At 40.6% G+C, this 14,095-nt stretch overlaps 1 protein-coding gene and 1 non-coding gene across 3 annotated transcripts in view; one reads left to right on the top strand and one right to left on the bottom strand.

Moving 5' to 3' along the window:
- The window catches only part of LOC134205031 (protein roadkill), a 551,615-nt gene that overhangs the window by 286,446 nt on the left and 251,074 nt on the right, over nucleotides 1-14,095 (bottom strand). The gene's annotated exons all lie outside the window — the stretch shown is intronic.
- Nucleotides 7,901-8,005, top strand: LOC134208443 (U6 spliceosomal RNA). Its single transcript, XR_009978671.1, has one exon. It is a non-coding gene; the product is annotated as a U6 spliceosomal RNA (small nuclear RNA).

Here is a 14,095-nt window from a genome sequence, read left to right as displayed (position 1 = left end):
ATCTCAGCGACAAAATAAATATCATTTCTACTTACTTCACTTCATCCGATGTGACTTAATTCTACTCCATAAATGTTGTTTTTTGATTCCATTCTTTTAATCCTGTCGATTTGTACTCCACTGCCAAACATCGAACAAAATAACTAAACTTCAACAAAATGAAAATAACTCAGAAAATAACTAACACGGCGAAATAGAATATCACTGATGTTGACATTTCATCATCGTTTATATGTCGGCAGAATCGTTTGGAATGCTGCGTAATCGTTTTATGTATGAACATTATCGTAACAATTACAAACAATTTCCATATAAGACTCAAGCTACATTTGTACGAACAACAACATGATTCTAGAATCGTATAAATGTAATAGACATCGTTTACTGCAATATCGTCGCAACACTAGAGTTTTATCTAGATTATGATTGTCAAAAAGTTGCTGCTTTTCAAGAGTTGCTGTATAGCACATCGGTAGAGCATTAGCCTCTAGATCCAAAGGTCAAATGTTCGAGACATGATTATTTACAATTATTTTTTCAAATGTTTACTAGATCGTAATAAAGCTTACGAAAACTCAAGAAAGTCGTTGTTTAGTACGTATATGGCCTCCACTTTGGTAGGTATATAGCGATTCAGTGCATTATATACAAGTTCTCTTGCTTGTATATGACAACTTATATCAAAAGCTATACGTATCAAAATGTTAACTGGGTCGTGTGTCCCATCTACAAAAAGGGCGATAAGCTGGATTGTAGCAACTACCGCGCAATCACATTGCTGAACGCCGCCTACAAGGTACTCTCCCAAATTTTATGCCGTCGACTAACACCAATTGCAAGAGAGTTCGTGGGGCAGTACCAGGCGGGATTTATGGGTGAACGCTCTACCACAGACCAGGTGTTCGCCATACGTCAGGTATTGCAGAAATGCCGCGAATACAACGTGCCCACACATCATCTATTTATCGACTTCAAAGCCGCATATGATACAATCGATCGGGACCAGCTATGGCAGCTAATGCACGAAAACGGATTTCCGGATAAATTGATACGGTTGATCAAGGCGACGATGGATCGGGTGATGTGCGTAGTTCGAGTTTCAGGGGCATTCTCGAGTCCCTTCGAAACGCGTAGAGGGTTACAACAAGGTGATGGTCTTTCGTGTCTGCTATTCAACATCGCTTTGGAGGGAGTAATACGAAGGGCAGGGATTGACACGAGTGGTACGATTTTCACGAAGTCCGTCCAGTTATTTGGTTTCGCCGACGACATTGATATCATGGCACGTAACTTTGAGAGGATGGAGGAAGCCTACATCAGACTGAAAAGCGAAGCTAAACGGATTGGACTAGTCATCAACACGTCGAAGACGAAGTACATGATAGGAAGAGGCTCAAGAGATGTCAATGTGAGCCACCCACCACGAGTTTCTATCGGTGGTGACGAAATCGAGGTGGTTGAAGAATTCGTGTACTTGGGCTCACTGGTGACCGCCGATAACGATACCAGCAGAGAAATTCGGAGACGCATAGTGGCTGGAAATCGTACGTACTTTGGACTCCGCAAGACGCTCCGATCCAATAGAGTTCGCCGCCGTACCAAACTGACTATCTACAAAACGCTTATAAGACCGGTAGTTCTCTACGGACACGAGACCTGGACGATGCTCGTGGAGGACCAACGCGCACTGGGATTTTTCGAAAGGAAAGTGTTGCGTACCATCTATGGTGGGGTGCAGATGGCGGACGGTACGTGGAGGAGGCGAATGAACCACGAGTTGCATCAGCTGTTGGGAGAACCATCCATCGTTCACACCGCGAAAATCGGAAAACTGCGGTGGGCCGGGCACGTCGCCAGAATGTCGGACAGTAATCCGGTGAAAATGGTTCTCGACAACGATCCGACGGGAACAAGAAGGCGAGGTGCACAGCGGGCAAGGTGGATCGATCAGGTGGAGGACGACTTGCGGACCCTCCGCAGACTGCGTGGTTGGCGAAGTGCAGCCATGAACCGAGCTGAATGGAGAAGTCTTTTATGTGCAGCACAGGCCACTCCGGCCTTAGTCTGATGATAAATAAATAAATGAATGCTTAACAATTGTTTTACGAATTAATCAAATAGCAATCCTTCGTTACCTCGGTCTTGCGTCTTTGGCGACAAGGTTCAACATGTAAGACTAGCAACGAAGCGTTTCGTTCTTCGAACTGTAGAGAGTGGGGCAAGAGTGCGCGTGGGGTAAGAGTACGTTTTCGATTTTTTGAAGTAATAAAAAAAGATAAACTAGCAGCACTGCATCAGTTTGACAGGTATTCTGGCCAACTATTATCATGTGTAATTGTAAACGATTTGAATAAACAACAAGGGAGATATGGAGTTAGATAACTTTTTGGTCATTTTGCTAAAAATATTTGGATTTCCGCAACTAGTATTTCATTACCATATATACGTTCAATCAGGTGAACATTATACCATTTCGATAACCTATTGTATAGAGTACTTTATGGTACAGAACACCAATCCGGTTGGTTTTCCAAGAAGTCAAAACCATTACATGAATATTTTTTGGGACTGTGGGGTAAAAGTACGCAGGAACCGGTGGAGCAAGAGTACGCATATGAATCTTCAAGTTATGATGTCAAACCCGTATCTCCGGGCGAAATAAGACTTCTTCCAAAGCGTAAAGATCCACAACTAAGAGAAAAGGGACAGAATTTGAAATTATCTCAAGTTTTTAGATAAGTTGAAGTAATTCGGTGTTAGAAAGGACTTAGCGAACAAAGCACTGAAGCGAAATAATGAAATTGTATTAGGACTTGTTGTTGTACACCTAAACATAGTACGAAAACACAATTTCATCTAAATGATAATTTCATTTAATCAAAAGAAACATTTATAAATTATGCAACGTTTAGCTGGGAGGGGTTGCGAGATGTGTGACGATCCATATAATTTTTAGAGGATTCATACAAATAGTGTAAGATGAGGGGGGAGGGGTGATTAAATAGCCAAATTTTACGTTACGTGATTGGTGGACTTTCTTTAAGGAAAATGCCTTTGTATACGCCACGCGAAACCTGATATGTATTTTTACCTCTGTAGTTTTTTGTATATATAAAAAGTAATGGTTTTTCGTATGAAAGTGCACATTTTTAGGACCCCCTCTCCCTTTAAGAGTTACGTAATCTTTAAACATTTCCTAATATATGTTCATTAAACATCAATTAAATGTTATTAACTCTTATTTGTGTTAATATATACTTAAAGCACATGATTGGATAAATGCGTACTCTTACCCCACCGGTGGGGTAAGAGTGCGTTTTTCACTTGTCTTGCAATAAGGGTTCTACTAAAACGAATCTCAATAATTTCAATATTTTTTCCACTGGGTTACATAAAGGAAGAGTATATGAATCATTGAAACTGATTTAATATGCAGAAGCTTGCTTCATAAGGGCCACATGATCGATTGAAAACTAAGTGCGTACTCTTGCCCCACTCTACTCTAATTGTTTCAATACCCTATAAAACGATGAATTCATGTTCCTTAAAATCCCATTCCACTTCGAGTGCCACCCATTAATGTTATTAAGATTGGGGGAAGGTTTTGCAGCACGTTCTCATGCAACATGCAGAGCGTTGGAAAAAACTATGTCCACGTATATTAGGCTATAGACTGCTTGCGAACATAGAGTAAGACATAATAAATTGAAAAATCATTGTGGAAATGTAGCTTCAATAGTGTGAGGAAATTCGACGCTATACCGTGTTGCAGCAAGGCGAAGAAGGCAACAAGCGGCTCGAAGGACAACGTGAATTTTTGAAGGCGTTATCTCCACTTTTTGTCTTTTTATCTTATTTTTCAAAGCTTGCATTACTTCTACTCTTTCCCTTCACCGGAAAGATGCGATGGTTTACAGCGGACAACAAAAACAAACAAACGCGTTCGTTTAAAGAAGGCATTATTTCCTCTTTCGGCTTATACCGGTCAGATGTGTTGATTTAAAGATGACATCATCTCCTCTGTTCGCCTTATACCGGGCAGTCGCGTTGATTTAAAGAAGGCATTATCTCCTCTGTTCGTATTATACCGGACAATCGCGTTCATTTAAGGTGATTATACAATCAAGCCAAGTGGTGAATTTCAAATTCACCACACGGTTTATACTCCTGTTATGAAAAGTTCAAATCTAGCGTAATAATTTTCGTACAATGTTGAAATTAAAGTCGATTGTTTAGCACAAGTAAGCAAACGATCTACGGATGTTTCATCTCCATGGGCGTTGTGGTTCTTTCAATTCGTGCTCTGGAAAAATCACTAGAAAAAGCACGTGGTTTCCAAGATGGCCGTTTTGTGGCTTTGTTGTATAACCACCTTAAAGAAGGCATCATCTCCACCTTCATCTTATGGGCTTCGTGGCCGTGCGGTTAGCGACGTCAATCGTCTAGACGCATGAGCTATGGAGCGTGGGTTCGATTCCCGCCCCGGTAAGGAGGGAAACTTTTCGTGATCGAAAAATTCTCCACTGGTCCACTGGGTGTTAAGTGGCAGTCAGAAGACGGTGTTCCTGTTTTTTTAAACCGAGCAAACGCGCTCGTTAAAATAAGACTTTATTTCTTCTTTTTGCTTTCTACCGGGTAAACGCATTGGATCTAAAGAAGTCATATATTCGCCTTTTACCGTAAGAAGTCATTATCTACTCTTGCTGTCTAATACCGAGCAAACGGAGTGGTTAAATTAAATGTTGCGAGATCGGACGTGTTTCCGGTAGGAAGCAGAACATTTGAGTAATCCGAGTTTGTTATTTGTGCAGTCAATAAGTAAGGCTTTTTTGTGCGTGTTTTCGAGAAGTATGCAGAACGATCGGGCGATCATCCGAAAGTTGTTGTGCGGCCGGTAGATTAAAAAAAATCAGTGCTTGTTTGTGGGTGTTTCTGAAAGTACGCAGAACGATCGTCCGATCCTGCGTAATTATTTGTTCTGCTTTGTGCGGCCAGTAAATAAATTTGTGAGCGTTTGGATGTATTTGAGGTTAACACGCCGGTTCGATAGAGCACACATGTTCCACATAGGCTACTGCAACTGATATGTGACCAGATTCAGTCACAATCAAGATGCTGCAATCATTTTTGACTAGCTTGTGCTGCTCGGGTTAATTATATTCCATCCCGTGGTTCACATCGCTTGCCAAAGTGAATCCAGATAAATTATTCTTTGTTAATAACACAATGTCCCATCCCAAGACAAGCGAGAAGATGCAGAGGTATATTCGGTCTCTAGTGGCAACGAGAGTCAGATTAACAATCCTTCCCTTTCTATATGACCGTAAGGACGAGGCCGACGCCGTTACTGACTGAAAATATTTGAGCTTCTGAAACGTGTACATGCAGAATTTGTAGCTAATCCCGAGCACCATCTATTTGGTTCTCTGTAAAATTTCGCAAGTTCTAGCCAATCACGGAATAGCACCTACGAATTGTACGGTCATAATGCTCATGCTTTTATTATTTTATACCGAGCAAACGCGTTCATTCAAATAAGGCAATATCTCTTCTGTTCGTCTTATAACCGATAAACACGTTCATTTAAGGAAAGCATCGCCTCCACGTTCGTCTTTTACCGGGCAAATGCACTCATTAAAATGAGACACTATTTCTTCTTTTTGCCTTATACCGGACAGACACGTTGGATCTTGGAAAGAAGTCATCGTTTCTTCTGTTCGCCTTATACCGGGAATACGCGTTCATAAAGAAGGCATTATCTACTTTTGTTGCCTTATACTGGCGTTCATTCAAAGTTCTTAATGCCTTATACCGGGCAGCCGCGTTGTTTTTTATCTTTATTAAGGTGTTTTTACTGCGTTGATTTAAAGAAGGCATCATCTTCTCTGTTTGTGTTATATTGGGCAAACGCGTTCATATAAAGAAGGCATCATCTTCCGAAAGGAAGTTTTCATGAATTCCAAAAGAAATTTCTTGATGCCTTGCCTTTCAAAATGGAGATTTTTAAGAAGAAATCTCTGTAGGAATTATAGTAGGAGTATCACCAGGGGAAATTGCTAGACAAATTTCGGTAGACATTACAGACATTTTACTTATTTTTGTAAAAATGCATGAATGTAGAATTCATGAAAAAATCTTGGCATAAACTACGAAGGGAATTTATTGATAAAACCGAGGAAATTGTGGAGAATTTACAAAAGTAATATCTCAAACGATTTCTGAAGGAATATCTAGTGGAATGCTAGAATGAATTAAAAAAACAGAAAGAATTTCTGGAGCGATTTCCGACGATTTTAGGAGGAATTCTAGAAGCAATTTGCTCATCTCTTAAAATCATTATATATTATAAAAGAACTAATTCATCAGGCGCACTGAGAGAAAAGATCCCTAATGCAACCAGTATTCTAGTTCAGCGGTTCTCAACCTGGGGTACATGTACCCCCGGGGGTACATGCAAAAAGGCGTGGCGGATGTTGTATTATATAAATGCAAAAGATACTCACTTTAGGATTGATCTTAAAATTTTAAACGACTTTTATTCTTTTTAGTCAGTTTATTTTGTTCATATAATTTTCAGAATTAACACTTTCTGGCGTCACAGTGCTTCTGAAGAGAGAAAATTTGAGGAGAAAAGTTTCTTTCTGAAATTATTTTTTTATTAGTTCGTTTTTAAATTGGAGATTAATAATCTCCATTTGAAATATTTCAGGTACATTATTCATAACAGTAAACGATGTTGAGAAAATGAAAGTTTTGTTACTGTGTTCTCAAAAATTAGCGAATAGGCTTGAAAACTCCAGTAAACTGTTTTCAGCATGAACTGTTTTGAACAAGATGAGGGAAATGTATTAATTTTGTTTTAAAAGGTTTAATGTTGGAAAATAAAAGTTCGACTTGTAGATCCTTGCCTTGGAGCTCAATTATTCAAGTTATCAAGTTGTTTGGTGATATCTACTAAAAAAAGCTATTCATTCACCTATTCAGGATCATTCAGCTCGACCATTGATTCTTCTTTATCTGGTAAAGAGAGCAAGATTTCCTTTCGAAGAGAATAACATCTATAAAGTCAACGAACTTCCCGATAATACAGCAAATCTACGTATTCTGCTTTCATGTCTGTCAACATCATTTGGAATTGGTGTTGGTTGAGTTCCCTTACGTTGATAAAGTTTTTTTTTGTCTTTAGTCCTAGGCTGGCTCACCTCTAATTTGATAAAATTGATTGTCGATCGTCTAAACTTCAAGAATATTGATCGTTTTCGCACATACATTTTCTTGGTGAATAATGCAATGTGCAGGGAAATGCCATCATACAGCTGGTCATGCTTCTTCTTTCTTAGAAATATTATAATGATCGACAGTGTTCTTTCCCCTTATTGCCATACAGGCCATAACAACTTTTCTCAAGTCTTTTCCATTGGAATCATTGGAATCAAAGCTGCCAATTCCTCTGTGATTTGAAGACGATATACAATTCCTCTTGAGAAGATGGCTACCTGTGCATTGTTTTTCACATCAGTATTTTCATCGCTTGCGGGAATATATAGTATGACATAACTTAGTTTTCAAATCTTCTGCGAGAACTTTTAATCTTCACCGTGTTCCGCGACAAACTAATGGCACTGAAGGAAGCTTTTGGTTAGGGCATCAGGGATATCAAGAATAGCCGATATGCACTCCTTAACAAGTTCTCCGTTCTTGAAATTGAAATGGTTTCAACTATTTTGACAAAATTTCACCAACAGCAAAACTGACACGTGGTGCGTTTTCAGACTTGATGTTTACACTAGTGAAGAGAGCTTCAATAATTCACTCTTCCACAAATAATTTTAATCAATATTGAAAATTTATTACCTTTGAATCCCAATTTTTTCAATTATCCAATATATGAAAAGCTTCTCTTAGCTTCGGCTGGACATATACTAAAATTGGAACGATACAGAGAAGATTAGCATGGCCCCTGCGCAAGGATGACCCGCAAAATCGTGAAGCGTTCCACATTTTTCGTAGTTTGGTTCTGCTCGGAAAACGACGTCTCCAGAGAGCAATTATTGGATACCTTAGTGGCCCGAGGTAAACAACCCTTCCAGGAGATAAGAGGTGTTTTGGAGGATCGTGATGTGGTCTATATGCAAGCCATTTATAGTTTTCTTTGTTCCTCTGACATAAAAGTCTAATACTTCTGTTTTTTTTTCTTTTCTTCGAAGTTTTTTTTTTGTTTTGTCTCTGTCTTTCTGTCCCGTAGAGCGCCGTAGCTCTGGCCGTCCGGAAGATGCTCACATGCGAACCATTCTTCGAGCACGACGACACACCACATCGCCTCCACCGCCAAATGATCGGATGAGCTGCTGAAATTCCTTGATTATGATGATTCCCTGATTCCCGAATCCTAATCCCCATCCATCCTCAAACATTGTAAACCTAACCTCGAGTCACCACGAGTACGTTGGCTTATTTTCCTCTCTTACTAATTTAATAATAAGATTATGTCGATTGTTGTTGTAGAAACGTGGCTCCGTAAAGTGTTATACACGCCTGAGCCTACCAAATAAACGAACTTGAAAAAAAAATGTCGTTGAAATTCCTTCAAAATCAAATCAAAGATAATATTCTCTCAACACAGAAACAGTTTTCGAACAAATTAAGCAAACCGGTTTTCTTTGGTCAAGGTGAATAAAATTTCTATTTCCAATCTTCACTGAAAACGCGATGTTTACATCAATCTTCTTGGGGTCTCAAAAGTTTTTCAAAAACTTCTATATTTTTTGAGAACAGAAAATAAAACTTCTCAAACACAGATACCTTACATTGTTCCTTTCATTTCTAGAATTATGATAGGAATTACAAAATTTCTACTCAGGTTCCCATATTTTAAAGATGTTTTCTTAGCCTAGTAAAAAGTTCAAAATCTCAAAAAGTTTTTAAAGTTCTATTAATTCTTCCTTGGCATGATATTTATAACTGCGATGCTTCGGAGCTTTGTTGCTATTTTTGCATGGTTGGCACGATGAAACTGTCCAGTCGAGAAAACTTTAGCTAGGTTTATCCGTATCTGTAGGCTGCTAGACTTACTACTTGCAGCCGCAACACGTCTTTTCACCTCGCGGCTAACTCATTGCCACAAGTGACGAGTGTTCCAAGATATATGAATTTGTCGACAACCTCAAATGGCATCCCATCCATTTCCACATCGGGACCTACACCGTTTGGACTCTACACCACGTTCTCTGCCAGCCACAAGTACTTAGTTTTGACAGAGTTTATGATCAGTCCTATTTTTTCTGTCTCCTGTTTTCAAAGGCACGAAAGCCTCTTCCTTCTGCGACTACACCAAGCATGTCGATGTCATCCGCAAAACAAAGGAATATTTGAGATTGATTATTTTTCTTTATACACCAGATCTTGGAATTGCACCTTCCAAAGCAATGTTGAATAGTAGGTTAGAGAACGCATCGTCCTGCTTCAGTTCATCTAACGTCACCAACGAATCGGATGTCTCACCAGATATTCTGACGCTTAATTTGGATTCATCCAGCGTCACACGAATCAGCCTAATAAGCTTTGCCGGAAAGTCATGTTCTGACATTATATGCCGCAGTTCGTTCCGTTTCACTTAATCGTACGCTGCCTTGAAATCTTCAAACAGATGATGAGTCCGCAAGTTATATTCCCGGAATTTATCAAGAATTTGTCGCAGAGTAAACATCTGGTCCATTATAGATCGTCCTTTTCGTAAAAATGCTTTGATATTCGCCAACAAAGGTCTCCGCAAACGGACGCAGTCTGCTAAAAAGAATTCAGGAGATTACCTTGAAGGCGGTATTGAGGAGTGTTATATCTCGATAATTAGCACAATCGAGTCTGTGCCCTTTCTTATAGATAGGACGCAGCCCTCGACTGGCGGTCTATTGTCGTCGGGAGACCCGTGGAAGAGGGAGAGTTGAAACCTGTGAGGACCAGGAATATGTTTGTCGGCCCTTCCAAGATGTCAGCTCACCATTTCGTAGCCCATCATCAATTCCTTCCCATCCTGGATAGACCGCGAGGACATGCTTAGCGCCTATTTAAAAATACTAGAGCTCTCGGACTGCGCACATTGAGGTTGTAGACCAAATCGCCATGCTTCCATCCATTGGTTCCCTGTGCATTTGCGATTATTCTGGTCAATCACTGAGTAGCAACTACGAAATGCAGGGTCATCATGCCCATGTTCATACTCATAAATTGCCTAATCTGAATATGCCATATTTTTTTATATTAAGTATCTTCTTCTTATTATTATTGGCATTACACCCCCACACTGGGACAGAATCGCCTCGCAGCTTAGTGTTCATTAAGCACTTCCACAGTTATTAACTGCGAGGTTTCTAAGCCAAGTTATCATTTTTGCATTCGTATATCATGAGGCTAAAACGATGATACTTTTATGCCCAGGAAAGTCGAGACAATTCCCAATCCGAAAATGCCCTCAGCATGGTCTTGCTTTGTAGCCGCGCGTCTTACCACATTAAGTATCTTATATCAAGCTCTATCTGGTAAAAGGGCGAATGTCGCAAGAGAGGATTCTCTTCGTCGACTTCCCCTCTTTTAAATAAAAGTGACAAGCAGTGGATTTCTTCGCGGTTTATCACCTCAGAATGCAAGTTTTGATTGTTTTCTTTCATTCTGAGGGGAAAAACCGCAACGAAATCATCTGCTTGTCACTTTAATTTAAAAGAGGGGAAGTCGGCGAAGAGAATTCTCTCGTGCGACATTCGCCCTTATTCCAGATAGAGCTTGATATGTACGGAATTATTGAGAAATCTTATCCACGTTGGTGTATACACTGTAACATTAATGGTTACTAGAAAATAAATTTTCATTACGAAAATCACGGTGCCTTGTGTTATTTCATTTTAGCGTGCAAACCGAGATGGAAAGTATCGAATCTGCTTTGCATCAATTGCTAGTGAGAGGAATAAGTGTGTGAAGCAAAACAAGCACAAGTCTACAGAAAACGGCCGAGGGATTGAATGTGTACACACATTTATTTTTCATTGACACACTTTGGGCATTCAAAACTATGTTGAATTACATTAAACATCAATATTTATTTTCGTTACATATAAACGGTACGAAACCGAAAACACTAAGGCGGTGTCGGCTGCATAGCGAAAGGGTTTTGTGGGTCGATAGCGGCGCGGCAATCCATCAATTTATTATTCGAATTGGGCATGTGCATACCCGATTGCTTCTGATCGCTAGAACGCACAGTTGCGGCACAGTGGGTGGCAACTTCTAGTAGATTAATTTATGAGCCGTTTATCGATGCCGTGATGAAATGACGTTCCGATTCCACCCAAACGTACCAATAAGTCAACCGCAGTGGAAGGGCCAATTAATCACACCACATATGAGATAGCTGCCACAGAAGCTCCGAATAGCCGAGCTTGTCGTACTGTGGAAATGAGGTCAGGAGGTCACGAGTTCGAAACGCGCCGGCGGCGGCGGCGCTACCAATTACATTTTTACGCCCATTCTTCGTCGTTCTGCAAAGTTGGCGACCGGCCGAGTCGCTTTCACGAGGATGTCCAAAACACGATCCTATCTTGCGACACAAAACACATCTGTCGATAGTCGTCGAACAATTACTGGTTCCCTTGTCTCGTATGCACCCCTTCTTCATCGCCAATCAATCATACACGTAGTTTCGGCGATGGATGGCCGGCCACGGCCGGAGTGAATGAGAAGGCTACTCGGCTCCTCACCCGTCAGGTTAGTGGTGCAAGTAGATAGCGGCGCTATTTATGCAAGATCTGAGTCTCCAACCGCTGGCGCTGCCGCGCCGCACCCTCGCATATGTTTTTTTTTCTTTTCGAAAAGACTTCTCACACAAATCAGTCTCCTCTACTGTTGTGTGAGTTGCTGCGGTTTCGGTCCGGTTCGTTTCGGTGCTCAAATCAACGGCCACCGCGAATGCCGCGGCAATGGTGAACCTAATTTCGGCGTTCACGCTTGTAGAGTAGAGGGCGCTTTCGAAATCGCACATGTGTTTTCTGTTTTGTTTTGTTGTTTCTTGATTTTTATGAGCAACGACGTCGATGACGATGAAACCGACGACGGCGATCTCCATTCCGCGAAAAACCTAGCGAGGGTTGGTGGGGCAGCAAGTGACTCCATAATCTTCATTAATCGGATTGAGTTTTTTGGCGAACCGATCGGACAGGCAAGATCAAGAAGACGGCATTGGTAGCGTCCGGCTGCATCGCTCTAGGGAAGGCTTTTCTCTACAGCTCTGGTTTGCAACGGTTACGGCTACGACAGCGACTTACAGCCTCTATTGAGGTTAATATTTATAACTATGCTGTTTAGCGATCTAAGCCGTAGCATGCGCAGGCGGAAAGGCGCGGCAAAGATAGATTAATTTCAATCTTTCGTAGTCTCGAATGCCAACCGTAGACTAGCAGCGCGTGCAGGCAGCGGGAGTGAATGCCGTGGAGGTGAAACCGTGCAACTCGTTGAAGGTGTTTCGTCACTTGAAAAAACACAAAACTGTGCCGTAGCAAAGTGTCTATGCTCACTAGCAGTAGAGCAAGTATAGTTAACCTCCCGCAGTTGGCGTCTAGTGCAGATGTGTGCGCAAAAGAGGTGACGTAAAATCGAAGCAGCATATTCGGTACAAAGCTTAGGTGGGTTATATGGACGTGGAATGCGCGGTGAACCAAATTGATGGAAAGGTTTCCACGTTGCCCCCGGTTTGTGCCGATTCGGTATGTAAACGGTTTCGAGGTTAGCAATGTTGTAATACCCAGCGCGCGAAAGGAGAGCTGTTGATGGTAAAGGTGCTTCATTTGGATGGGCACTAAGATACCGAAAGAAAATGATTTCAGATTGAAAAGTATTGAAAATTATCAGCATTGTGCGTTTTACCAAAGCAATATTATACAAAAAGTTAGAAAGTAAAGCATCATTTTATATACAACTCACTTATGTTGAAAATTTGTCAACTTATGGTGAGATTCATATAGCCGAGTCGACCTTAAACATAACGACAATAAAAAAAGAGATAAGGCTACATTTCCGAGGAACACATTTGTCATAGTAAGGACTAAATTTAGTCATACATATAAAAATTGCTGCAACGAAATTGTTCTAAATTGCTTCACGGAATTTACTTCTGTCTTCGGCAGAACACAGCGTCCAGTCAGTTGCTCGACATAGACTGAATTTATCCTTTTTCCGGATACCAATCTGCTGGATGCGTATGGACTAAAGCAGCTGAATTTTAGCTACAACGACAATTACCTCATCCTCGATCGTCAAAAATCGCACTTCGTTAGTGAAAGATTGTAGGCATCACCTCTCCTTGAACGACTTTCTTCAAACCATCGCATTGATTAAACTACAGTTCTTCAAGACATCGATGCTAATTGTGCTACTTCGTCGATGTGCCATTTTCAACCTGCGCTGTAAAAAAGAGAAATGGGCAGCATTCAGGAAGCTTTGCAGGACGAAACGCGATTCGCGTATGAAACAGCTGTAACGCAAATCCGCCTTCGATTGGACTCAGTTTCTGGCGTAACGTCAATAACGAGCGCGAATAATCAGGTCTCCCGACTTCCATGACGAACGGCGAACTGGAGGCAGAATCGGTATCGGATATCGCCAACTTATTTCGGTCTCATTTTAGCATTATTTGCCAATAAACCAATGCAATAAAGGGTGTATGGAATCAAATTGCACCACTTTGAACTACTCGCCAAAAATTAGTCTATCAACCGATTGTCATGAAATTGTCAGGGACTAAAATACAATATAGAAGCTTTGACTATGTATCACTGTTTCACTGTAATTCTTAAATACATCCAAATGCTGAAACTTTTTTCTTAAATGAACTCATAAGATTTTGTACATGTCCCTGACTAACATTTTTCATCCTGCAATCTATCCCAACAAAAAATTTTTTTATAATAATTTTATTGTCGCAGTCGATTATTTAACTTAATTAAAGTCAACTTTCCCAAAGAAACCATATTTTTTGACGCTTCTAACTATTACAAAAATCGATAACAAATAATCAAATAAGTGCTGCAGAGTGAACCGGCCTGAACAATGA

The sequence above is a fragment of the Armigeres subalbatus genome, chromosome 1 (assembly GCF_024139115.2).
Source record: "Armigeres subalbatus isolate Guangzhou_Male chromosome 1, GZ_Asu_2, whole genome shotgun sequence".
Lineage (NCBI taxonomy): Eukaryota > Metazoa > Arthropoda > Insecta > Diptera > Culicidae > Armigeres > Armigeres subalbatus.
The sequence above is the reverse complement of the archived record's forward strand: the minus strand, read 5'-3'. Positions and strand labels throughout refer to the sequence as shown.